The sequence below is a fragment of the Convolutriloba macropyga genome, chromosome 2 (assembly GCF_964194025.1).
Source record: "Convolutriloba macropyga chromosome 2, txConMacr16.3, whole genome shotgun sequence".
Lineage (NCBI taxonomy): Eukaryota > Metazoa > Xenacoelomorpha > Acoela > Convolutidae > Convolutriloba > Convolutriloba macropyga.
In genome coordinates this window covers 69,063,246-69,090,035 of record NC_134469.1, presented here as the reverse complement: position 1 = coordinate 69,090,035, position 26,790 = coordinate 69,063,246, and the positions used below count along the sequence as shown (strand labels likewise).

Genomic DNA, 26,790 nt, shown 5'->3' with positions numbered 1-26,790 from the left:
TTCGATGTTGTTTAGAGCAGTAGAATGAACCCATTTTGCTTCGTTTTTTATCATATAATGAACAGATTTGCCATTACGTGAACCCATTTTTGATTTACAGTTTGTACCGTAGGTGTTTTTGACTTGAGAAATGGAGTTTTCAAAGCAAAAAATTTAGATACAAAGCCCTAATTAATGCTATATAAGCATATCAAGGTTACCAATTCGCCTTAGAAAAGTCAATATTTACGTGGGCAGGGATTTTTTTGTACTGTTTTTTAAGAACTTCCTTAGAAGAGGGAATTAGAGTGCGGTTGGAGCTATTTATTGCTGTTTTGTTTGTGTACTGATAAACCCCGGATAAACTAGTAGCTTTTACCGACTTAATGGTATTTTGTTTACCGAAATGTGGTTGTTCCCTTAACTCTACCATTTTGTTCCCATGCGCTTTTTTGTGATGCACACATTAATCTGTCTATTGTTTTTGTTCTATTGAGTGGTGTTTCGAGACTGTTTACTTGTTTTATGACAAGTTTTTTCTCTACTCGGGTTTTGGTTCTTTTTGTTGTCTTTGTACCTTTATATAAGATAGTACATTTAGTAACAGGCAACTTCGATGTTTAAATATAAAACCATATGAAAACATAAAATTGCTCAAGAGAATATATAGCTAATGGTTTTTACCGCTTCAACACTGTTTTCATAATTTTTTTGTGATATGGGTTTTGCCTGCGTTTATTAATTTGTACTCTTATGACTTAGTCACACTAATAGCAGGTTGCATTGACATCATATAAGTTAAATTTTAATGTATCTGGATTTTTCGTTTGAAAGCTAATGTTCGTTATATTTGAAGTATTTGACGAAAATTCAACTAATTTTTGAACTTTTCCCGCTCGTTTGTTGATCTTTTTGAAGTGCTACTTCGACTTTTTCTCTGAGTGTTTTAGTTCTGATCGCAATTGTTATTTTTTAGATTGCTTTTTTGTTTGATATTTCGTGGTTCGATTGTTTTAAAATTCCATTGGAGCTCTAATATGGCATTGTTTAGTTCGTTTGGTTGTTTGAGTTTTGAGAATTTTTTCCTCATTCAACAATTATATTTAAACATTATTTGAATTAATAAAGACAATTGATGTAGGCTATTAATTCTTCCTCAAAACTTCATTTATGGACAGCTAAGTTTTGATTGCTATTCGGCTATTGGTCTTGCGCACCAAGACTAATTTCAGAGAACATTTAAACTTGTTTTTCCTTAATTAGAGTAGCTAATCATTCATTTTTATATACTGATTTTGGGGCAATTTTATGAAGTTTGGGGGAAAAAGATTTGTATGCAGAAGCTTTAGAGCAATTACGTGCTATGTTGAAGTTTAAAGCAGGGAAGCCCGTGGCTATAATGAGACAAAGTTAACTCTAAGTCACTTTGTTCGACCTCGTCAAGCAATAAGGGCTGGAAATAAATGAAAACGATATGGGTTATGGAACGGGAAAATATAAGATCTGGGTTCCTTTACACTGTCGGCAAAATATAACTTGAAGCTGCATATGGATTTTTGATCAACAATATATGTAAAAGTACGTAATTGCTTTGAAAGATTTCGTGTAACCGCTTTGTTTCTCAATTAAGATGAGTTTTTGACCCTCCGAAGCAGAGTCCAAGAAAGTATGAAAAGGCGATTCTGTGTAACTGCTGGTCTCCAAACCACTCCTGCATCTTGCTTGTTGTCAAAACTTTCGGCTATGTTGACCAGCAACAATGTCATTCCGCTTCTCACGCGAGAGGCTGCCATTTGAGCTGTTCGTTAGACCTGCAACGTACTCCATCAGCAATCGGCGCCAGTAGTGGTCAAGCAGTGCCTGCCCGCGTCATCTTGAAGCTCTTTGTGGAAAACTGACCGATGGTGTGCGCTCACAATTGTCTAGAGAAAAACGTGCGGTTTTCTGAATAAGAAGTGGTTCGGCGTGATTTGGCTTCTCATCTGAGATGTTGCCACCCACATGCGTCAGTGGCCTCAAATTCATGATTTCCTCTGCTTTAGAGATTACTGACTGGACAATTGTTTTGTGCTTTCTACTCGCGGGCACAATCTGAAGTCTTCTGGATCGCTGTCTGGATTAAACTCTCCTGGACTTTACGAAAACCGTCGTCATAGGTTTTGAAGACCCAAAGTTTTGTTGAGCCAGCTGGAGTCTGATGTATTCATTGTCAGGCTGATAATCTCTCTGGAAATTTATCTTCGTTGTTCGTTTGGCACAGATAAAGTTTTTATCCTTGTCTCTCACAATGACGTTGTGATACCCCCTTTCTGCAGCAGTTTTTATGGCCATCAGAAGTGAGCGTGTTGAGAGGTCATGACAAACTACGAGATTTTTCTCAGTTTGTGGCATGTAGTTGTTTTTTGTAAATTTGTTTTAAGTTTCGTATGATAAAAAATGCAAATGCTTCTTCGTGCGTTGTTTGAAATTAGTTGCAAGTTTTTGCCTAAAACTATTTTAACAATATTTAGACTTCTTTGGCAACATTTGTTAATGTGTCTTGTTTTTGAATTTTTTTGTTTGTTCTTCATCGGATAAATATTGTGAACATCGAATGTTCCTTGTAAGCTACTTGTTTTTCTTCAATTTCTTGTTTATATTTTGATTTTGAAATCTATGAAGATGCCTTCTTATTTTTAAAGATCTTTCCGTTGTTAATCGCAGATATCTCTGACAGTGGTTGCCATAAACTTTAGTTCCGTGTGCACTGTTCTTTGATTTCTTGAAAAGCTTGAGATTTCAGCCTTTTCTTTGAGTTTTGAGTTTTCGCTTTTCTTTTTTTGTTTTCTGATGATTGCCTTTATTGTTTTGAGTATCCGTGAATTTGTTGGAATTACTAAAAATCAATGGCGTCAACACTGATCTTTTTATTGTAACGACTGGGGTTAAGATTTATATCAAAGGTTTTTGCGGCAAGAATACGTGACTATGGTTTTGGCTGGTAATCGCATATTTCGTATTCGGGAACTTTCTACGCTTCGAATCGCTTCCGGAATTCCTCCGACTATCTTTTTTCTTTGTCTATATGTTTGCTGGTACCATTTTAGGTGACGCTCACTTCAAAACTTCTTTCAGTTAATTCCATTTGGACTGCTCTGCACGCGTGAAATTATTCCTACTCCTTATGGATCAATTTTTTTGCGTGATTATTTTTGGTCACGCTTGATGTCCCTCGCTCTCAGAAATGATTTTCATCACTTTGAAAATGACGTTTGTTTATATTATTTTGAGGTCAATGGAGTAAATGTCACTTTATATGAAGGTTATTTGATTGCAACTAGTAGGAACAACTCATAAGTTATAGAAGTTGTGGTAGTCGAATTATGACATCTCAGCAGCAAGTAAAAATACAAATTTCTCCTGTTTTTTTTGTCATTTTGGGACTTCTTTTTGTACGGAGCTATCAAAGGTATTTTTGGCAATCGTGCGGCTAAATTTTGTATGATGCATGATTTTAAAAATATTAGATCTAGACAGAATTAATTACCAGTTATTTACCATCTATATCTTAGAGCTGTGTTTCTTATTAAAAATACTAATTAATGTAAGAATTTTGCTATGTTGTTAAGAGCAGTAGAATGAACCAATTTTGTTTTACGTTTTTGCCATATAATGAACACATTTGGCATTATGTGAACACCTTATTGCTTTGCAGTTTGAACCCGAGGTAATTTTGACGTGAGAGTTGGAATTTTCAAAGCGAACAATTTCGATGCAAAGCTCTAATCAATGCTATATAAGCATATCAAGGTTACCAATTCACCTTAGAAAAGTCAACATTTACGTGGGCAGGGATTTTCGTGATACTGTTTTTTAAGAACTTCCTTAGAAGAGGGAATTAGAGTGCGGTTGGAGCTTTTAATTGCTGTTTCGTCGGTGTACTGATAAACCCCGGATAAACTAGTAGCTTTTACCGACTTAAAGCTATATTGTTTACAGAAATGTGGTTGTTTTATAACTCTACCCTTTTTGTTCCCATGCGCTTTTTTTTGATGCACACATTAATCTGTCTGTTGTTTGTGTTCTATTGGATGGTGTTTTGAGACTGTTTTCTTAGTTTTGAGACAAGTTTTCTAAATTTTTTTTACTCAATTTTTGTTCTTCTTTTGTCTTAGTACCTTTATATAACATAGTACCTTTAATAACAGACGAGTTTGATGTTGAAATTTAAAATTGCCCAAGAAAATATATAGCTAATGGTTTTTACCGCTTCAACACTGTTTTCATAAATTGTTTGTGATGATGGAATTTTGCCTACGTTTGTTAATTTTTACTTATATGACTTAGTCACACTTACAGCAGGTTTCATTGACATCCTATAGGTTATATTTTAATGTGTCTATTTTTTTCGTTTAAAAGCTAATATTTGTTATTTTTGAAGCAATTTGGTTTTATAAAATTCAATGATTTTTTTAGTTTTCCGCCCTCGTTTGTTCTTCTTTTTGTCGACTTGGTACCAAATCCAATTGTGGTTGGGTTCCATCAGCTTTCTTATAAATTTCGGTTTTTAGTTTTGTTTCAAGCGCTATTTTGACTTTATTACTGTAGTGTGATTGTTTTAAGGTTCCATTGGAGCTCTAATGCGGCATTGTTTAATTCGTTTAGTGCTTTGAGTTTTTAGGATTTTTTGCCTCATCCACCAGATATATTCAGACAGTAATTAATTTATTGGAGACAATAAATATAGACAATTAAGTCTTCATTTCTTCAAGTTGTGCTTGCTATTCGGCTTTTGGTCTGGCGCACCAAGACTAATTTCAGAGAACATTCAAATTTCTGGCTTTCACAAATTAGAGTAGCAAATCATTTAGTTTTATATGCTGATTTTTGTGCTTTATGGATTATGGTGAAAAAATATCTGTTCGGAGAAGCATTAGCGCAATTACGTGCTAAGTTGAGGTTTAAAACGGGGGAAAATCCTTGCTATAAATGATATAAGAGAGACAAAGTTAACATTCAGTCATTTCGTTCGACAACATCAAGCAATGAGGGCTAGAAATAAATAAAAAACGATATATTTTCGGGAACTGAAGACTAAAAGATCTGGGTTCCCTTACACTGTCGGCAAATTAGAACTCATAGCTGCATATGGACTTTTGATCAAGAATAAATGTAAAAGTACGTAATTGCTTTGAATGATGTTTTGTTCTTAATTATGATAATTTTTTGACCCTCCAGAGCAGACGTCAAAGAATGTGTAACGACCCGATTCGCTTGTTGATCTTTTTGTCGACTTATCGAGTTAAATTGAGGTTGGGTTCCATCTGCTTTTTAGTGAAAGACGGTTTTTACTTTTATTAAAGCGCTACCTTTACTTCTTCACCGTGTTTTAGTTTTAATCGCAATCGTTATTTTTTGAAGTTGCTTTTTTGTTTAATATCTCGTAGTGTCATTTTTTTAAGGTTCCATCGGAGCTCTAATGCGGCTTTGGTTAGTTCGTTTAGTGGTTTGAGTTTTGAAGAATTTTTTCCCTTATTCACCTATTATATTTGAACATTATTTGAATTATTGAAGACAATTAAGGTAGACACTTAAGTCTTCTTCATTTATGGACAATTAAGTTTGGATTGCTATTCGGCTATTGGTCTTGCGCACCAAGACCAATTTTAGAGACAATTTAAATTTCTGTTTTTCCTAAATTAGAGTAGCAAATCATTTTTTTATATACTGATTTTGGTGCTATTTTTGGAATATGGTGGAAAAATATTTGTATGGAGTAGCATTAACATTACGTGATAAGTTGAGGTTTAAAACGGTGAAACTTGCTGTAAATGATATGAGAGGCAAAGTTAACATGAAGTCATTTCGTGCGACAACATCCAGTTCGGAAACGGAAACATAAAGGAACTGGGTTCCCTTACACTGTCGGCAGAATAGAACTTGATGGTTGCATATGGATTATTGATCAACAATATGTGGAAGTAGGTAATTGCTTTGAAAGATTTCGTGTAAGAGTTTTGTTTCTCAATTAAGATGATTTTTTGACCCTCCTGAGCAGACGTCAAAGAAAGTGTAAAGACCCGACTCAGTGTAACTGCTGGTCTGCAAACCACTGCTGTATCTCGCTTGTTGTCAAAACTTGTGGCTATGTTGACCAGCAACACTGTCATCCTGAGCCCGCTACTCACTTGAAAGGCTGCCGTTTGACCTGTTCGTTAGACCTGGAACATACTCCATCAGCAATCGGCGCCAGTACTGGTCAAGCAGCGTCTGCCTGCGTCATCTTGAAGCCCTTTGTGGAAAACTGACCGACGGTGTGCGCTCACAATTGTCTGGAGACAAACGTGCGGTTTTCTGAATAAGAAGTGGTTCGGCGTGATTTGGCTCCTCATCTGAGATGTTGCCACGCACATTCGTCAGTGGCCTCAAATTCATGATGTCCTCTGCTTTAGAGATTACTGACTGGAAAATTGCTGTGTGCTTTCTACTCATGAGCACAATCAGAAGTCTTCTGTTCGCTCTCTGGATTAACCTCTCCTGGATTTATGAAAACCGTTGTCATGGGATTTGAAGACCCAAAGTTTTGTTGAGCCAGTTGGAGTCTGATGTATTTTTTGCCAGGCCGATAGTCTCTGGAAATTTATCTTCGTTGTTCGTTTGGCACAGATCAAGTTCTTACCGTTGTCGCTCACAATGAGCTCGTCCATTCCTGCGTTGATGAAATGGAGTTGCTTTGATGCTTCTGACAACTTGAACTCCGGCAAGTCAGCCATCTGCAACGTGTGCAAATGAAGCAATACAACCCAGGTTTCTGAGAACTTTCTGAATTTCTATAATGAGGAAAATCTCCCTCAGATGAGCCTTCATATGTTTCAATTTTTGACGCCCACAATCATGCTGTGCTTTTGAAATCAGTAGTTTCGCGATTTTGTTGACGATATGAATTGAACAATGTTTAGTGTTGTAGGCCAGTGGTGTTATGCTGAGTCTTGCACCAACTCTCAGTAGTCCATCTCTGTCAAGAAAGGGTGAGACGGGCATGAGTTTGTCCCCTCTATCCGGTGACTTGCTCTAAACGAAAAGAAAGTGGTCTGGTTGAAGAAATACTGCTGTGATAACTCGATGAGGTACTTAATTGATTCATCAATCTAATACAAAGTGTTCCTCATTTGGTTGAACTGGCTGGTCCTGTATCTTGAGTGCTACTCTTGACTTGAGCTGACGTACTACTCTGAACAGTGTTTTCGTAATGTATAGTTGAAATCTTGTCCACATCAATCAGAGGAAAAGTTTGTCGATTTCATCTGAATTACTGAAGCATACTATCCTCTGGCAAGCTCCAAGATTCCTTGCGTGTCCATACGAAGCTTGTGGTATTACCACAGATCAATTTTTGTTCTGGAGTTGTACCTCTTGTATCATGATTATTTGGCTCGTCTTTCAGGTACTTTCCCACTCATCAGGGCTTGTGTTCTCGTTAATTTTGGCAAGTCGATTTATAACATGTCCTCTGGCTGTTTGGATTGATCTTATCCGAGTGTGGCGAGACTGTCGGTCGAAAAATGTGTGCATCCTATTGGAAGGAAGAGAAATTTGCTGAAAACCACCGAGGGGGTTGTATTCACTGCTCTCGCTCTGTTGCAGCTCATTGTGACGCCTCTGTAGCCGTTGCGTGCCTCGCGGGTGCCAATAGGATATCCGCTCATTTTATGGTTCATCAGCTACGTCTATTTTCTTATGATTTTGTTCGGCCATATTTTTATTGTTATTTTTTGTAGCGCTTGAAGACCCTGGAACGGAGTTGTGGTACTGGCATGATTGCCATTAAGTCCATGTGGTTGATCTGATGCTATGTTTGGAGTACATCAAGACGGGAGTATGGTGTATTGATTGGTTTCTGGACTGTTTAGGAAGCGGTTGTTTTTTTCTCAATGCTCCTGTCAGAATTTCTGTTTCTTTCTCTCCCCCCACCTCTATTCAATGTTTGAAAGTTGCTGGGATTTATCGGGATCATCTGATTAAGACGATATGTCGACCGTGTTAACTTGTTGCCTTAGCTGTTGGATAGTGTCCCTGACGTGAGTGTTCACTACTCTTCTTAGCTGGTACTGTTATATGAATGGGCTAGGATAAAGCGCTGTTGATCAGTACAACAGAGACTCGATGTCACTTGTCATTGATCTGAGTAACTATATTTTTGGCTTGGACTTGAGCGTTGCTAAGTTTCTCCGGGCAGCAAGGATTGTCAAATCGTCTTTCGTTAGCTGTAGCCTTATGAGATCACCGCAAATTCTGTCCAGTTCTTGGTCTTGAGTTTAATAGTTCACTTAATAGTAATGCCTTTGGCGTTTGGGTTCGTTACTACTACAAACCATTTTTCAAAGTGACAGCACTATTGCTGCACATTTTCAGTCTTTTAATGATCGTTTCGTGTTGAATTTAGTGCCTAATCTTTTAATGAGGCTGTTTATAATTGTGATTGCGTAATGCTTATGTTGAACTGTTTTACTGAAAGTTCTCACTAATCAGTGAAATTGGACTGGAGTTGCTGAAGTTCACTTTTTGATGAAGTTGAGATTTTGCATAGTCGAGGGCGTTAGAAAACCCCTAAAAAGCGGAGGCTATTTTTCTCTTGGTTGGTGTCGTTAGAGGTTTTTGGTAAACATTGCTTCATTGCCTACAAGTCGTAGATTAGCGAGGATATACCAGGCTTTGCCTTGCTAAGTGTTTCTTTGTGAGCGGTGCTTAGAATTTGAACCTAGTTAAGAGAACCCATTCCTCTCATTTATATCAAAAGCGTATTCAAATGACATCTATTTTGATCCATCTATACCTAAACGCCTATTAATATCCGCGCTTCGAAGTGTATCTTTCAAATCCGTTAGGCATTGCACGCAAGCATTGTCTTCAGGAGAACTCTCACCTCTGTCTTTCTTTTGACAGACAGAGATGAGAGTTCTCCCGAGTCAAGTTCTCCCGCGATAAGAGTTCTCCCGAGAGTTCTCCCGAGTCTGAGTCAAGCTCATTTTTGGTCATTTTAACCAAGGATACGCCAAAATATTAATGCTATTCGGTTTTGCGCACCGTGACTAATTTCAGAGAATCTATCCCAAATAAATAGCAAATCAATTATTTTTATATACTGATTTTAGCGCTTTTTTTGTGGAATATGGTGAAACAAGACATATATGAAAAACGAGTTGTGGTTAAAAACGGAGAAACTCTTTACTATAAATAATATAAGAAAACTTAAGAGAATAATATAATTTGACTTTGTTTTAAGAAATAAAGCCAAACATTTAGTCTATTCTTTCGACAAAAGCAAGCAGTAATGGCGAGAATTGATTTAAAACGATTTAGGTTTGGTTTTTAAGGATAAGGATTTTTTCAATTCTGACGACAATGCGTTGTCTTGGGACAACAACAAAGTTCTGTTTATTCAAAATGTGTGTGAATATTTGAATGTTTTCAATCTCTTCTTCTTTTGGTAGACAATTAAGTCAACAATGTGTATGAGCAAGGTTGGAACATTATGCTAAATGCGAATGCCTATTAAAGTTAGGTAGCTTATGAAATTTTTGTTGAAATCTATTCTAAGCTTAACTTTTTACCTGCCCATTTTGCCCCCCCCCATTTTAGTGGAGAATAATTAAGTGCTCCAAGATTTTGTCGACTTAGTATTCGCCCTTTGGTGTTTTGAGGAGGAAAGGACCAAGTCAGCGTTAAAAACCTGATTATGTTAACAACGGGTTTCAAATTTTTAAGTATCGATAGTGAGGACCCCGTATGATTTAAGTGCAACTCGATGGAAGAACTAATCTTTTGTAGCGTTTTAAGAATATTTGTGTGGTATTTTCCCTTTTTAATTAAATGCCAGAAGGATCTGCCTAGCGGCTTTCGTGTGGCATTATGCCAATTTTTTTTGGGATATCTAGCTTTCAGTTTTACCGAATTGGTTTTTTCGCTGCGGTTTCAGCTGCTTCCGCAGAAACTTTTCGCCAGAGGTCAGCAGCATGTTAGAAACATATTAAATAAAACAAAGCTATTTTGTTAGGTTGTCTGCATTGGTTTCGTATCAAGATTTGTTTTTGGAATTCTCTACGGAATTCTTTGGAATGGTGAGCAGTTTCTGATAATCAGCAGTTTTTTAATTGCTCTTGAACGAAGTTCATAGCATTTATTGTACACGTGTGTGTCTTTTTTATGAAAAAATTTCTGAAACATTCTTCCACTTTTCAAGTGACTTTTTACTTTTTTTGTCTTCATTTTTGAGTGATCTCACTCCGAAGTAAATTTTGCTGCTTAAGTACAAGCGATTGTTGCAAAAGAAGTCTTGATGACTCAATAGCCGAGTAGTGAATGCTGGATGGTTAAGATGTCAGACTGCCTATCTTGAGCGTGGTGGTTCGAACCCCCTGTGGGGTCGATTTTTTTGCGCCTATAAAAGAGTTCTAAGCTACATACTCTCAAGTAAATCACCCCGCTTGTTGTTGAGAGCAATTAATCCGACGTTGGTCGTTTTATGCCTTGTCTCTGTTGTTCGTTGAGAATAATTAATTGCTCTCGTAGAGAAGCAATTGTAAACGTGTGTGTCTTTTTTATGCAAAATTTTTTGCTTGACCGTTTTGACTTTTCGAGTGACTTTTACGCCCTTGATTTTTTGCGGTTCGCGTAATGTAAAGTTCTCTCTCAATCAATTTCAAGCAGCTGAAATCAATTGGCGGCAATTTAATACTCGAAGTCAAACAAAAAGTGCGCCGAAACTGGTGCCATTTTTCACTTTTTTTGTATTGGAGTCTATGGCTCATAGCAATTGATATTAAAGTTCAATTTAGTTTAATTTTTTGTCATTTCACATCAATTCCTGCTGCTTTAATTTAACATGTTTTGACAGTTAGATGTGTGTTGCGAATCGTTTGCCGATCTTTTCTGCTACTGCCCCCAGCCCTATATAGCTTTTATTTTAGCACCCCCCCCCCGCCCCCCCAAAAAAATTGCGAATTTTAAGAGCGATATTTACATTTCGTTGAAACATGAATGTCTAGGTAGATGGAAGGCATATTTAGAAAAGTTTTTCTAAAAAATAAAAATCGAGCCCTTATTGCGGCCGATAACACCAAAAATGATATAATTCAGAAATTTCTATTGATTCTTACGTTATATGCAATAAATTTTCGTTGAAATACGGAATACTCTCAAACCATAGCTGGTGCTGGCTTTTAAGAAATGCATGGTGTTCATATATATTTATCTATAAACTTGCTTAACTTTAACAGTATGTTTAAGCATGTATAAATGAGGGGTGCAAAAAACTGGGGGGGGGGGGCTAGCAGAAAAGATCCCTTTTGCCTACTTTTTCTATGATAATGCTATATCTTGAATTTGTGTTAGGAGCTCGTTCACTTCAAATTCTACCACTTGCATTAGTTAAGTAAACCAAAAGTAAAGCGAGAGGATATTTCGTACAGTCAATTGACCTGCTGAGCTTAAATTGATTTTGGTCTTAAAATAGCTACTTGTCTATTTTTGACCGATACTCTATTTTTCACTCAGCGCTGAATGGCCGCTTCATTACTTTAAAAGCGTCTTGGGGCTATTTATAGACTGAATTATTTCCTAATTGAATTTTCCTATCTACAGTTAATGTCATCCTATTTATGGTATTGGCGGACGAGTAATCAATAAATAACCTTCACTGAGTTCAGTAAAGTTAACGTTAATTTTCGATTCAATTAGAAAATTTTAGGCGGTATGACTCTTGAAATACCAAGAGATTCTTAAGTAAATGATCATCTATCAAAGTGGGTATTAATAACTGGTATCTTATGCGTCAAACGAACTTCTTGAAAAGGAACAAGGAGGCTTGTAATGTGCGTCTGCGCCAGAAATTAGTTAATAGTTCAATTTAGTTCATGGAAGGTAAAGTTTGAGGCGCCGCATAAAGGCAAAGGGTTCCAGGAGAGCTTTTTGAAAATATATGACAATGGTGAAATAGTAATGGAGAAGTCGCAAAAAACTGTTGCAAAGCTTGCTAATTTAAAATTTGGAAATAAACTAAGGCATTTTTTGATTTCCGCAAGCTCGAACGATCAAAAAGTGATGTGAACGAGGCGACTCTGTGATATGCGTTTGCGCATACTGTTTCGACTCCGTTCATCGCCATTTGGACTTAATTGTCAACCAAATGAAGAAATAGGAAACTTTCAAAAATTCAAATTCGCTTACTGTTCAAAAAATATTCGTGGTTGAGTTAAAAAATATTTTTTATTAAAAAAAATCAATTTTTAAAAACAATTTTTATACATGTTCATCTAACTTCTAGTGAAGGGCTCGTGAATTTGTGTCACTTAGGTTTTATATGATGATATTTTGACTTTGTTACTAAGTGACACAAATTCACGTGGCCTTCACCAGAAAGTAGATGGGACCTCTCCTTAAGGGGACTAAATAACATCGAGAACAGGAAAAAAAGAGATCTAAGTTCAAAAATTCGTTGATTTTTTTGTAGATAAATTTTTTATTAGCTCTTCACAAAAAATTACTAGATAGATCTACAGAAAAGTTCTACTAGATAGAACTTTTAAAAGAGCAAATGGGACCTGTCATTGAAGAGACCAAAATATTAGTCAACAAAAATTGAATAAATACACAAACACGGAACAGTTTTCAAGCAATTTACAAAAATTGGTGAAACCATTAACATCATAAGCTATTAACTGAATAATATATATTATTTGAGTTAACATTCATATTATTTCAGTTTTTGTATAACGGGAAGACAGTTTATGTTCACTTCATTTGAAAATCAATCGGGCTTCTTATTAAGGGGACTATGTTAAAAGACAACAAAAGAATTGAATAAACCGAGGATCAAACTTGCTTTAAAAGAATAGCAGCGGACTTGTCATTGGTGAGACCAAGATACAAGTTGACAAAAAGAAGAACAAAAAGGCCAAGTTTAGAAGTAATCTGAAATTTATCAAAACAAAATCATTATCATTAAAATCATTAGCTATCAACTGACAACATCAAATAGATTCATTGATACCTCAAAATGTATGTTCAATTGGGCCTCTTTTCAAAGCCAAGGGGTCCTGTCATTATTGTGTTAAAACGACAGAAAACTAAAAATGATCAATTAACTAATATCCAAAAATCCCAAAGTTTTTTTGCTCAAGGTCAAACAAATATCCAAAAGTTAGTTTTTTTAGAAAACATGTGTTTCAAGGTTATTAAAACGATTTGTTTTCAACTGAAAGCATGAAGTTTGTTGATATCTACCCTATTCTCCACTACCCGATCCCTAGCGTCCTACACATATCCCCTACACTGTAATCTACTGGCTATGTTTTCAATTTGTGCCTCCTTCGATCAATTTTTCATTTGCCGTTACTTCTACTGCTGGCCAATTTGATTTGTGTGCGTCTGTTTTCAACTCAATCTTGCGTCAGTTTTTAGCTCAATTGCTTGATAAATTATCGACTTTTCAATTGACTGCGCTCTCATTTAAAACAGTTCAATTTTGAAACACATTTTAATTGTAAATCGACAGTGTTTCTCAGTGGTGCCCCAAACTTAAATGGGTCTAATTTTTAACAGAGCTCTATACCCAGAACTTTTTCTTTCATATGTCATATAACAATTGCACCCGAATCTACTTCTTACAAATAGCAGGTGCTCATTTTATTTATCCCTGTTGTTTACTTTTTTATCTATCCCTATTATTTGCTATGCTTTGCATTCCAATAAAGGTCAAGGATCTTACGGGGCTATTTTCTGGTAGTCTGCAGGCTGGGTTATGAAAATTTTGAAATACTGGTTTTGTTTTTTCACTTTCTCTGAGGTTTAAACCAACCGCTGAATTCATGTCCATTGGTTATTTAAGAATTTAATTTGACTGAAACTATACAACTAAGTGTTTTCGGTATAAGTGAAAAAGTAACTACAGACGTAAAAAAATGTTTGTTTCAATTTTTTTTCTATAGTGTTAATTTGACTACCATTTCCATGCTCTCTGCTGGACCTGATTCAATTAAACTAATTTGACACCATGATTAATGAACTAATATGATACGACTGAAAAAAGATTGTTTTTTATAGCTGCGAAGCTGTAAGCTGAGCGAAGCTATATTGCGGTGCTCTTGGTTTTTTTTTTGTTTCGTCGTCTGACGCTCTTTTTTCGTTTTACATTTGTTCACACGGCAAAGCTGAAAAAGTCGAATTTTCTGAATGACTTCTTCCTCTCACTAACGGCATTTGCGCGCGTGACGTCATTTCTCACTCGCTTTAGCAAAAGTTTTTAGGTTATTTGCGTGATTAGATTTTGATCATACTTGACTTACCTCACTCAATAAAATGACTTTTGCACTTTAAAACCTAAGTTTAATTTGAATTTGTTTAAGGTCAAAGGAACTGATTTGTGCAGTAAAGGTCCCTAATAAGAGGCTTCTGCGGCATGAATTTTAACAAGCTTTATTAATTTATCTCTGAATGTTTTTTACCTAGTTTTTTTGAGCGGCGTCATTTTTTTTTTCAATTTAGATCTGTATCTGTTTCTATCTCTATTATATGGCACGCAGGTCTATTCTTTCGCAGCTATTCCGGCAATCTGCCGGCTATGTTAATAAATATTGTCTCCCTCTAGCTTATTTTTCTGCTTTGTCCATATAATCCTAATAGTTGTGCTATTTTGATTGAATTTTGACATAATTGAATGAATATGAGATTAATCAGACGATTTTTCAAACAATCTGACTGTTGCTTCAAAAAAAGTGAGTTTTGTAAATTTACGTTTTGTCAAGAGCACACTGCTAATTTTATACTCTAGCTAAAAACATCAGGAATTTTTTGAAGACATCTCTACTAAATCCCACCGCTTGAAGAATTTGATGATGGTAACTGAAATACAAAAGTTGGCCAGAATGAAAAACTAAAATTTTTGTACTTAATGTCTTCCTTTTCCTTGTCTAAGTATTCAAAGATATTGAACCTCAGTTACTTCTTCAACGCAATTCTGTAGTTTTTAGTTTTATGAAATGCTTTTTGTCAAAAGTGTTTTGCCATCAAGTTTATAAGATAGAACATTTTTATTATAGCTGTATTTTGCTGTTTTTAGCATGAGACGCATGTTGGAACAATACTTGCTCTGCTATGATAACGGATGGAGTCCGAAAATCTTTTCTTCGTTAACCTATTTTTTGTCGGGTCGATTTGTTTTTAATAAATGCCATGCTACCTTTTACTTGGCTGCAATTATCATGACATCAAGTTGAATAGGTTGTTTTTTTTTGTTTTTTTTTCGAACTGTCTTGTTCAGTTTACTTGGCTGCAATTATTATGCCATCAATGTAATTAGGTTATTTTTTGTTTTTAACTTTTCTTCAATTTGTCCGAAAATCTTTTCTTCGTTAATGTAGTTTTTCTTGGGTCGATTTTCTTTTAATAAATGTCATGATACCTTTTGCTTGCCTGCGATTTGCAATTATTATGCCATCAAGGTGATTAGGTTGTTTTTTTGTTTTTTTTCGAACTGTCTTGTTCAATTTATGTCTTGTTCAGTTTACTTGGCTGCAATTATTATGCCATCAATGTAATTAGGTTGTTTTTTGTTTTTAACTTTTCTTCAATTTGTCCGAAAATCTTTTCTTCGTTAATGTAGTTTTTCTTGGGTCGATTTTCTTTTAATAAATGTCATGATACCTTTTGCTTGCCTGCGATTTGCAATTATTATGCCATCAAGGTGATTAGGTTGTTTTTTTGTTTTTTTTTCGAACTGTCTTGTTCAATTTATGTCTTGTTCAGTTTACTTGGCTGCGATTATTATGCCATCAATGTAATTAGGTTGTTTTTTGTTTTTTTTTAACTGTCTTGTTCAATTTGTCCGAAAATCTTTCTTCGTTAACGTAGTTTTTCTTGGGGCGATTTTTTTTAATAAATGTCATGATACCTTTTGCTTGCGTGCGATTTGCGATTATTATGCCATCAAGGTGACTAGGTTGTTTTTCGTTTTTTTTTCGTTTTTTTTTCGAAATGTCTTGTTCAATTTATGATAAAAGGTAGAGTCCAAAAATCCTTTCTTCGTTAAGATTTTTTTTCGGGTCGATTTCTTTTCATTAAATGTCAGGATGCTTTTTCTTGGCTGCTATTATTATGCCATCAAGGTGATTAGGTTGTTTTTCGTTTTTTTATTTTCTCAAACTGTCTCGTTCAATTTATGATAAAGGGTGGAGTCCAAAAATCCTTTCTTCGTTAACACATTCTTTCTTGAGTCGATTTGTTTTTAATAAATGTCATGATGCTTTTTACTTGGCTGCGATTATTATGCCATCAAGGTGATTAGGTTTTTTTTGTTTTTTTTTTGGTTTTTGGGTATTTGAGGTTAAAAAAAATTCAGATGTTCTTCAGAAGCAACCAGTTTTATTCCTGGCATTTATGCATGTAAACTATGCAGATTGAGCCTGTAGAATATGAGATTTGAATTGGAGTGGAAGCTTCTCTAGTTTTCATTTTAATGGGATGTGAATATCACAGACAAATTTGGTCGAGGTGTGAACTGGGATAGTTTGATCTGGGAGAAGAGTTTAACTATGATGACGCGTGTCTTTGCTTTCAAAACAGACAGACTGTCTCCTCAGTAGTTTTTGTGAGAGCTGATGAGTGCTGTGACGCTATTACTTCTCCTTGCTTTACCTACGTCATACCTAAATCAGTGTTTACACAATTCATATGCTACTGGAGCAGTTTTCTCATCTAAATAAGATTTCAATTTTGTTGCTGAAAATAGAGACCAAGTTGCCTGTAGTGTCGAATCATTCCTGGTTTAAAAATAGAACCTATTTTGTATTACAAAGGGAATAAATTAAACACCTTTTCCCCTTTCCCCATTGCTCCTCAAGACGTGGAATCTGTATACTCTCGTTCTCTCATTTCTCTCTCTCTCTCTCTCTCTCTCTCTCTCTCTGTTTCTTTGTTTCTTTCTTATCCTCTGATCTATTTTTAGCTGTTTACCATTTCTGTTATTAGGAAAGAAATGAACGAGTGTGCACTTGCAGCCTTTAGTGCGAGGCGGCGTTCAAGTAAAAATATTTGAGCAGTTGCTATTATAAACGTCGATTTACCGTTTCCCTTCTTATTCTGCACCTGAGGGCAACTTCATTGTGTCTTAATTTAGCCTCAATTTGTAGTATTCCCTGTTTTATTTTCAACTGGCAATATCAAGTTATCCGAATTGCGATGTCTGCGCAGCTTTCTTGAGCAGCTTATATAGACATTTAAAAGGTCGCTACTGTCTTGAAATTAACTATTTTTTCGGGATAACATTTAAGAGATAGAATTCGGTTCGAACTACCTGAGAAGTCACTCATATCGGGTAATTTTTTTGCGTTTTGAATGTTCAATTAAAATCTTTGAATAAAGATTTTGGTGATACTTTTCTACTGTAATTGGCACTGCTTGCATGTTGCTGGTCTAACTGCTTAATTGTGCATTTTTTCTGAAGCTGTTTGACTGAATTTGTATCTTTTTGAGATTTTTCAAACATTGCGGCTCACCAACTATGGGGTGCTGTTTTTTACAATCGTTATTTTTAGAGTATAATTGACTAATTGTGTTATGATTAGATTTGAATCACTGCCGGGGGGCGTCTTCTAGCGGCTGAATATTTATTGTGGGTTTTCGCCCACAAACATCGATGAAAGTGTTCAAATGGAAAAGTAGACTGTGAAAGCTGCGTGAAACAGCAATCTATAGCCAGGTTTCCGATGACTTTTCACTGAGTAGGCGCTCAAGTTTCATTGAACTGCCTTTAGTTTCTCCATTTTGTAGTTTTTGGTTTCTCAAATGCATGGTGAGTCGCACCACATTATTTGGTTATTTACTCTCGAAAAATCATCCCTGCTAGAGCAGCGGCAGTAGCGTTCTCTTAGTGGACAGTTATAACAATTAAATAAGTTAATGCTTTAATATTCACTGCCTCTGTCTTTGTCTTTACTCAAACAATATGTTGCGGGTGCTTGTATAGGCCAAGATCGATTTGTCGTTACCGGGTTTGAAGCTCTGGAAGGAGCAGTTACTTTTTAGAGGTGCTCTAAATTCTAACGGACGATATCAACTCCGGAAATAGTACACATAGTAGCTCCAGGTTGGTCTGGTAAAATTTTGTTCAACGCCAAAATACCCTAGTTAAAGCTATCGTTGTTAACCGTGTTTAATCATACGCATCATAATTATTTAGTTTATTTGATCTCATTCTTTGTTCCATATTGACTGTCGGGGCTGCTGCGTCATAGCAACGGAGAATACGCTAATAATTATTTCGTTTAGGATTGATAATTAATTGCTCTCAAATGAAGGTCGAGAATTTATATTAGTCCTTTCTTCTGATAGTTTTTTATCTCTTAGTGTTCTGTTAGAGTTCTCTTAGAGCCTTTCTTCTAAAGAAAAAGAAGGAATTTATTGTTTTGTAACCCAATTCCATACAAGAAATGGTTTCAGGTTATGGCAAAATTCAATAATCAGATAGAACCTCTGAATCTAATAGAAAACCTTCTTGTTTGCACAATGGTTTTTTGTTAACAAATTTGAGTCAAAGCATCTGTTTCTTCTCACTTTATCATTGAACGCGAAAAGATCATTACAAATACTTTGAATGTGCTCACCATTTACTGATCGGAATAAAAGAAAGAATTAATTTCTCCGGTGATAATAATTAACAAACAATATATAAATATGTTAGTATAAGAGACCCGGAAGGGACATGCAACGGGACGAACGGTCCGCTAACTCCTGCCCTTCAAGTGAACCACTTATTATGTCGACATATTCACAAATTTTGAAATAATTAAAAAAATGTGTTTTTAATAGCCGCGAAGCGATAGCGGCTATTATTGGGGACATCGTGTTTTTTTAATTTGTCGTCTCCATCGATGATTCTTACGACCTGACTTCTTGGAATTGACTTTTGCAATGACTTCAGTGACTTCTACTGCATTGCAGTTAAAATTTGCATACGTGACGTCATTTCTGCTTTTAGGTCAATTTCATGACTTACCTCACGCAAAAAAATGACTTCACTTATGGAAGTTTTAATTTTACGAACATTTACTAGTTAATAGTGCGCATCTGAGTAGTGCCAAACTTACATGCCCTAATTCTTGAATATCAATTTTGAAAAGCTCTTTTAGGGTTTTTTCCTTATAGACACCTTTTGTGTCATAAAATTGACTGTCCGAATATAACCCAAAAACTTTATTGGTCTTTTAGCTGGACTCGTGGTCGAGCTGTCTATTTTATTTCTTTAATTGTTTCAATTCATGGAAGGCCACAAGCGTCTATCGCGGCTATTTTCCGGCAATCTGCCGGCTATGTTTTTTAATAATAGGTTAAGTATGGTTCTTTTGTTTAAGTATGATGCCCTACTATTTTATCATGCCAGAATCGCCAGTCACTAGTGTTACTACGTCACAAATTGCTTTCAGCGTTCAAAAAAATTTTCAAAAAAGTTTTTAAAAAATTTGCAAAGTTTTCCTTTGCACTCAAAATTTTAGGGATCAAACTCAGGGATCATTTTTCTCCACAGAAAAACCATCCTTATCTGGGTACTCCGTTAGCATGCTGGAAAAAGGTAATGAATTTTTCCAGCTTAAAATTAATAATTTTAAAATTTTCTTTATGAAGATATTTTTGATAGAGAAAAATATGATATACATCCATAAATTAAATTACCATATTGGATGATAGGGTTAATATTGCTTTTGTAATATTGTGTTAACTGCCTCCTAGGAACATAGTGACTTAACTTAGATATAATCCCGCATTGTTTTCCGAGTCTCTTTTTAGTATTACCGACATGTGAAACAAAAGACAGTTTACTATCCAAACGTATACCAAATTATTTACATACAGGCTTAGAAGAAATTGATGTTATCAACAATATAGCTATTTCCGGAAGCACTATTTCCTATGTTCATTTGCGCAGTATTCGTAATATTTGAGCACATTTTATTGGAATTCAGCCAATTGCTTACTTCGTTTAAATTGATTAAATTTTAGTTTAAGTAAGTCCTATGGAACAAGTATTTGTGTCGTCAGCGAAAAGTGCAATTTCGCCAGCTTTTCAACATGAGAGTAGATCATTAATATGGATAATAAATAACAGTGGAACCAAAATTGATCCTTGAGGAACCCCGCAATTTCTTGGTAGTCAAGAAGAAGCACCCTTTAAGGATTCTATTTTCGATAACAAAATTTTATGATCTATTGTGTCAAAAGCCCTTCTGAGGGCCATCTTGTGTCAAAAGCCAAAAAACTTATTGAGTCGTTTTTATTGGTTCACTTTTTTATTAGATAAATTAAAGTGACAATGGTACTTTGCTTTTTGCGAAAAGCAAACTGCCTGTTTGTGAACATACTGAAATTCTGAAAGAAATAGTATAATCTATTGAACATCTATTTTTCAAAAATTTTGCTCCAAATTACTCAGACAGATATCGGTCTATAATTGTTTTAATCGGTTTTATCACCTTTATGAGGAGTTAAAATTTGTGCTTTTTTAATTCACCAGTCAATTTTCCTTTCTTGAATGATAGATTGAATAAATACGTCAACAACGGCGCTACAATTTGACTTGTCGTTTTCACCAACATATTGCAAATTTCATGCTCCACAGATGATGATTTATTATCCAAGGTATTAATGATCTCAATAACCTCACTTTTATCAGTTTCAAACTGTATTTGACTGTTTACCGTTTTTAAGGGATGATTTCGAATCTTGTCCGCGACATTTTTCCCTATTCCTATAATGAATTTGTTGAAACAATTGGTAATATCTTTTTTTGATCTTTCTACCTTTCCATTAGAGTTGAAGGGAACGTTTTGACTACGAATGCTTTTCCCAGTTAAATCATTGATTAGTTTATATGTTTGTCTTGAGTGTCCAAGGCATTTACTAAAAGTTTTTTCAAAGTATTGCTTTTTAGATTTTTTGATGTGTAAATCTAACTTATTCCTAAGTTTCTTGATTTTGTCCAATAAACAGAGTTTTCTTGATTGTTTCCATTTGCGATGAGCGTCATTTTTTAGTGTTCTTAGTGTTTTTTTATAGTCGTTGCATAGCCATTTTGGATTTTTAGTCTTCGAGGCTATAAAAAGTTTGATAGGTGCAAATTCGCTTGTTATGTCCAGGAAAAAATCATTGAATGGTTTGATTGATTTTCGAACACTTTGGCATGTCAAAATATGAGTCGTTATCAAACTCAACTTGTTGCTTAGGCAAAAGAGGTAATTTCTGATGCAATTCGGATCTTTGAGAAATGATAAATTGCGACAAGTTTGCGTTATTGCATTGGCACCTGATTCAACGTTCGAGTTCAGCCGAATGGGATAATGATCCGAAAAATTTTGAAATCGTAACACCTAATTTTGAGCATCATCTTTTTGGTGTATAAAGTGAGCGATGCACGTACTTGTATTATTTATTACTCCCGTCGGATTAATGTTGAAGATCTTGCACCCATTTGATCTGATGGAATCAAGATAATCATAAGTAAGACGCTTTTTCTGAAATATATCTATAATAAAATAACCACATACAACTTGAGGTAGTATTTTGCTGGTATTTGCTTCCAGAAACTCGATCAAAAACTTCAAGGAACTTAAGCTTGTTTGCGCGGGGATGATTATAAATTACTGTTACACTGAAGTTGTAACCATTTTTTGATTTCTTTTAACCGTAACTGCTTCGTCAAACTTAGAATCGTTTTCGCTAATTAATGTGAAATCTGATTGTGTTTGAATCATAATGCCGCCACCCTTGGTGGAACGATTGCGAGATATATATTGATTGTAGCCATGAACAAGATGGCTTCTAGTTTCATCGGTATCTTTAACCATGTTTCTGTCAGACATAATATTGCAGGTGCAGATTCCAGACTTAAGTTTAGTGCTTCCAGATTATTCAATTTTTCTTTAAGGATCTGACATTCACATGCATTACAGACACAGAAGAATTCCCAAACTCCGAAAATCATCTTCATCGTCAGTTTTTTTCAGATTCAGTATTGGCACCCTTATCAATATTTTTTAAACTTTTAATTAGAGCAGGCAATACAACATCAGCTTGATTTTGCTAGATCGGCATTGCTTATTTTCATCAACAGGAGAGAGTACTTTTTTTCTTTTCTTCCCACTCGGCACAGTTGTTGAATGTCTTCCAGTCAAAGGTGGTGGCTGAAGCGGGTGTTTGTTGAAGTGCTGGTCTTTCTACAGGCATCTCAGTAACAAATTGATCCGGTTGATTGTTAATAGTAGTATCAATGTAATGAATCGGTGGTTTCAGGTAGTCTTGCAGTTCCCAGACATTTTTAACTTTAATTGGTTCAGATTCCGGATGATTCGGGTTGAAGTCATAAATTTCCTGTTTTTTTTGTTTTTGTTACGTTGCCGAGCTTCCTTTTTGATGTCATTATCAGTAGGTGCGAGGCACTCTTCTATAACTATAGGCTTGTTCAGTGTATTACGAGTTCCTCGTAACCATGACTTTCTTCTCCATGCAAGGCCTCCATGTTCATGATGAATTTAACAATAATTGGCGCTACTCTGGCCTTGTTCAACGGACGACAGGCAGCAATTTTTTTTTCAGTTACATTGATTTGCATTACATAGTTTAGAATGCTCAGGATATTTGACGTCGGACTCGGTTCAACCTCGACATTGGAGAATATCAAGCAGGTTTTTGTGAATATCTCAAGCACGAATGTTCTCTCTTCAAGGTCATCGAGTCGATTTTTATTCGTTGTAACAGTGAAGTCATTCCGGCTGCACTTTCGTTCTGCTCATCTATTTGTTTGGGTTGCTTTTCAATAGTATCTTGCATATACTTGGTGATACTTTGCACTTCTGGTGATATTGTCAGCAAGTGTGTTAGTGTGCCTTCATTGTCGTTTTGTTGAATGTTAACAGCATTATCAGAAGACATCTGAAACTATTTAATAAGTTTATCACAACAATTAGGCTAATAATTGGGAATCACAACAATTAGGAATACAAATTTTAGAAGCTCATTCTTTGTACGCCATTCAGAGAGAGTATTGAATTGAGAGCTTCGAAAGGGATTGATTTTTGTATTCTTCTTTTGCAATCGATGAGTGTTTCGAAGAGAAATAAACTAACGCACCATATTGAATAAGCGGAGTAATATTGTTTCGGAAGTACTCAGTTAAATGTTAACTTGGAACATAATGCCTCAATAGACTTCAAGCCATCAATATTGCTCTGTTTAGATCTAAAACCTTTTTTGATTCAACAATTGTTGATTTCTGAAAAAAAAACTTTATACTCTGGTGTGAATTACTCGCTGGCTGAAAAGAAAACTTTATACTCTGGTGTGAATTACTCGCTGGAAAAATTTTTACTCCAGACAGTATAAAATGATACAGGACGATAATTATTCTCAGTTCTCCAACCTAGTTGAAATGGGATTACTTTAGCTTTCGACAAAAGTTAGGAAAAAATTCCTGAGTTAAGACTTTTTTGACAGAACAGTTAGAAAGCGTGTGGTAATATCAAAAGTTGCCTTCACTAAGATTTTGTTTATATTAGCGATACCTCAAGATGATTTTTTAAATATGGATTACTAATGACTTCATTTATCTGTATTGGTGTTGTTTTGTAGAACTCATGTTTCTGGCTATGTTTCCTTGTCGCTTGATTTTAAATGTTCGCTTACTTTTTGCCAAAAAATGCAAAGTGGTTACTGATAAGATTTACTTTTTTCACCTGTGAAGGCTTATCATTATAATATAACACGATGAGAATATGGGCACGTTTGACTGCGCTTTTGATGTCCATTCGATTCGTTCAATATTTTAAATGTTTGCGATGAATTTCCCATACAAGCTTTGAAATTGTTCTGATATCGATTGCATTACTACTGTCTGGGCTCTCTGGGACATTTATATTTAAGAGATTAAAATTTATAATTCTTTTTTCTTTGGATTTTTTTGTTGAATCAATTGTGTTGCATATCACCGTTTTAGCTTGGTTGAGAGGTTCAACAACATCAGTTTTCTCATGAAAGTTTTCTTAAACTCCTTGAAGACTAATGATGGGTTCTTATCTTCCAAAGTATTACTATTGCTTTCATTGATGTAGTTGCAGTAAGTTTTTGAACCGACATCATAAAATTGCGTCTCTCAGGAATTCAGTATCTCAAAGTTTTGTATTCATGTCCTCCCGTCTTGTTTTAGTTATTCCTTTTAGAAGCACAGGTTAGTGGTCAGAGAAATTTTGGTGTCCTAGAATTTCATTATTTGTTTTCGAATTTTGATTTTGAAAATGATCAATGCACATGGATGTACTTTTCGTTACCCTTGTTGGCGTCTCTAAACAACAGTCAAACCCATGTGCCAGAATGAAGTTCCGATGGTTTTTACGAATTGACTATTTTAGAAATTTTAGAAAAAACTAGATACTGTCGGTAGGTCGTTGCCAAGATCAATTATCGCGTCTAAGAGGCCGTTTACTTCATTTGTAATATGACGTTCTCTCGGAGCCACGCTTCAGATATACGATTGTCTCTTTTCAATTAATATAGAAAATTTAATCTGGACTTGCTGGTATCTTCAAATATTTTGACTGCCCGATAGCATTGTGAATTCTTCGAATTGTTTTCCGTTGTAGCATTTCAATTTTCTTGGTTCCACGAGTAAGATTCTGTTGCTCAAATGTTTCCCGTTATTTTTCTAGAGGTCAATAATAAATGTTTGAAGACAAAAGATAGTAATTGTGGCTGCAATTATGCTTTGATTGAAAGGTCCGACTGTTCCTGCTGCTTCTTTGGCTTTTATTTTTAATTGCTCTTGAACGAAGTTCATAGCAGTTATTGTAAACGTGTTGGTCTTTTTTTGCAAATTTTTTGCTTGACCATTTTCTTCTAGATCATTCTTTGATTTCTCAAGTGACCTTTTCACGCTTTCATTCTTCATTTTGAGTGATCTCTATTGTTCTCACTCCAAAGTAAAGCTTGTTGCTAATACAAAATCCTTTTAGCATATCTACAGAAAGGTCCTGATAGCCTGATTGGTCAGTGCATCTGGTTATGGATCGAGACCATAAGGAGTTATGGATTTTTTCTACCCGCCTGTCGTTCAAGAGTAATTCTTCCGACATTAGTAGGTTTATGTTAATTAATAGCCGCCATCAGCCTTTCAGACGGCTATTATTTATGCGCTCTCGTGTTTGCAATTCAAAGAATTTGAATTGTGTTGGGGCGCTGTCGTTTTTGTTAAAGATTTGTTCACACATTTTCTTGATTTTTGAAGTCCAATTGGAGTAGATATTTTGTTCACGCCGAAACAGGAAGTAGAGCGGAAAAACATGTGGTTTTGCGGAGGGAATTGTTTTTTGCTCTTAGTTTAAAGTAGTGTGAGAATACAATATTTGAACAAAAATTCGCTTTCTCGCTATTGGTTTTTTGTTCACATGCGGCAATTTCATTCTGATTTTTACCGTTTATTCGGTTTTTTGCGTTAAATTTTTTTAAGCGTTTTCCCAAGCCATTGATAGTTCATTCTAGGTCTAGTTTTTTGTTTGAATCAAATTTCCATTTTTCGCTAGCGGTTTTGTTCGCATGCGGCATTTTGACATTGATTTTGTTTTTTTTTTCAAATTGTATTGATCTGTTTTTCTTTAGAAATGGGTTTCGCAATTCACTCATAGTCCGTTCTAGTTCTTGTTTTTTGTTTAGTCAATAAAATTTTTTGAACTGTACGTCCTGCTATGTTTTTTAACTCGCTTTACCTTTTCGTCACGTTTTCCGTTTCACATAAGTCACAACTTTCACAATTCTCTTCTGGCTTACCTCACTCACTATTTCAACTGAATGGTTTATTAAATCCGTTCACATAAGAGTGTTTCCTATCTGACATTGGTATTAATCTTATTAGTTTTCAGTTTATAAGCTGAATTAAGTGGAATTTTAGAATCCAACTGAAACTGCACGCCAAATTAGATCACTTTTTGACACTGAAAATAGACAGAGAATTGGTCAATTTTTGTCTTCTTTTTTTTCTGTTTCAATCACGATGTGCATCAAGGGCGTCAACGGCGGCTTTTTTCCGGCAATCTGCCGGCTATATTTTTAGTTTTACTTGATTTTAACTGATTTATTTTAATCACTGCGCTTGATCACTGAGCCGCACTGAGAACTGCTTTGATAAGTTTTGATTAATTCATTGTCTGAAAATGTTGTTGGTGATAATTTTTTGTAGTAAACGAATTCTGCATTTGCCTAGTTATTTTCCTTTTGATTTCATGGTTAATTTAATATTTGAAATGTTTTGATTTCTTTTTGTCTATGATATCTCCAACAAGAAAGAAGTTCACCAATTTAAAAAGTGGTTTCAAGTCCTGAATTTTAGTTCTCTTTTTTTAAATAATTCAGATCAGTGTCTAAGAATATCTGCATGATGATTTCACAATGTTTCTTGGGTCGCAGTTGCAGTTTCGGGGCTCTAAGATGTTAGGACCATTATTTTGAGTTGTTTCATTGAAATTTTTGTCCTATCAGTGTTTGGCCTTCCTAAGAATTTGTCAACGGTGAGAGATGTTTTTTATTAATATGAAACTGCGGTATCAAGGTTTCAGTGTTTTTGGGCCAAATTTATGTCTATGTTTTTAGGTATGTGCGACTTGTTCGTATGGATTCGGAATAATGCCTTAATTGTTTTTATATCAGCTGGTTTCATCGATTCTGTTGCTCAAATGGTTCCAGTTATTTTTCTAGAGATGTTTTTTATTAATACGAAACTGCGGTATCAAGGTTTCAGTGTTTTTG

General features: G+C 35.3%; 2 protein-coding genes across 4 annotated transcripts in view; one reads left to right on the top strand and one right to left on the bottom strand.

The window, feature by feature from the left end:
• The window catches only part of LOC142334656 (ubiquitin-conjugating enzyme E2-18 kDa-like), a 174,383-nt gene extending 151,402 nt beyond the window's left edge, over nucleotides 1-22,981 (bottom strand). Inside the window, exon 1 of the mRNA XM_075382865.1 lies at nucleotides 22,941-22,981. The gene's annotated coding sequence lies outside the window, so the exon portion shown is untranslated. The remainder of the gene's footprint in view (nucleotides 1-22,940) is intronic.
• Nucleotides 1-26,790, top strand: part of LOC142334651 (uncharacterized) — a 148,532-nt gene that overhangs the window by 5,982 nt on the left and 115,760 nt on the right. The window contains exons 1-2 of one of the 3 annotated variants that reach the window (XM_075382857.1): nucleotides 16,956-17,192; nucleotides 17,711-18,097. The exons of 1 other annotated variant lie outside the window; for it this stretch is intronic. The gene's annotated coding sequence lies outside the window, so the exon portion shown is untranslated. One more of the 3 variants, XM_075382859.1, reaches the window with a different exon arrangement.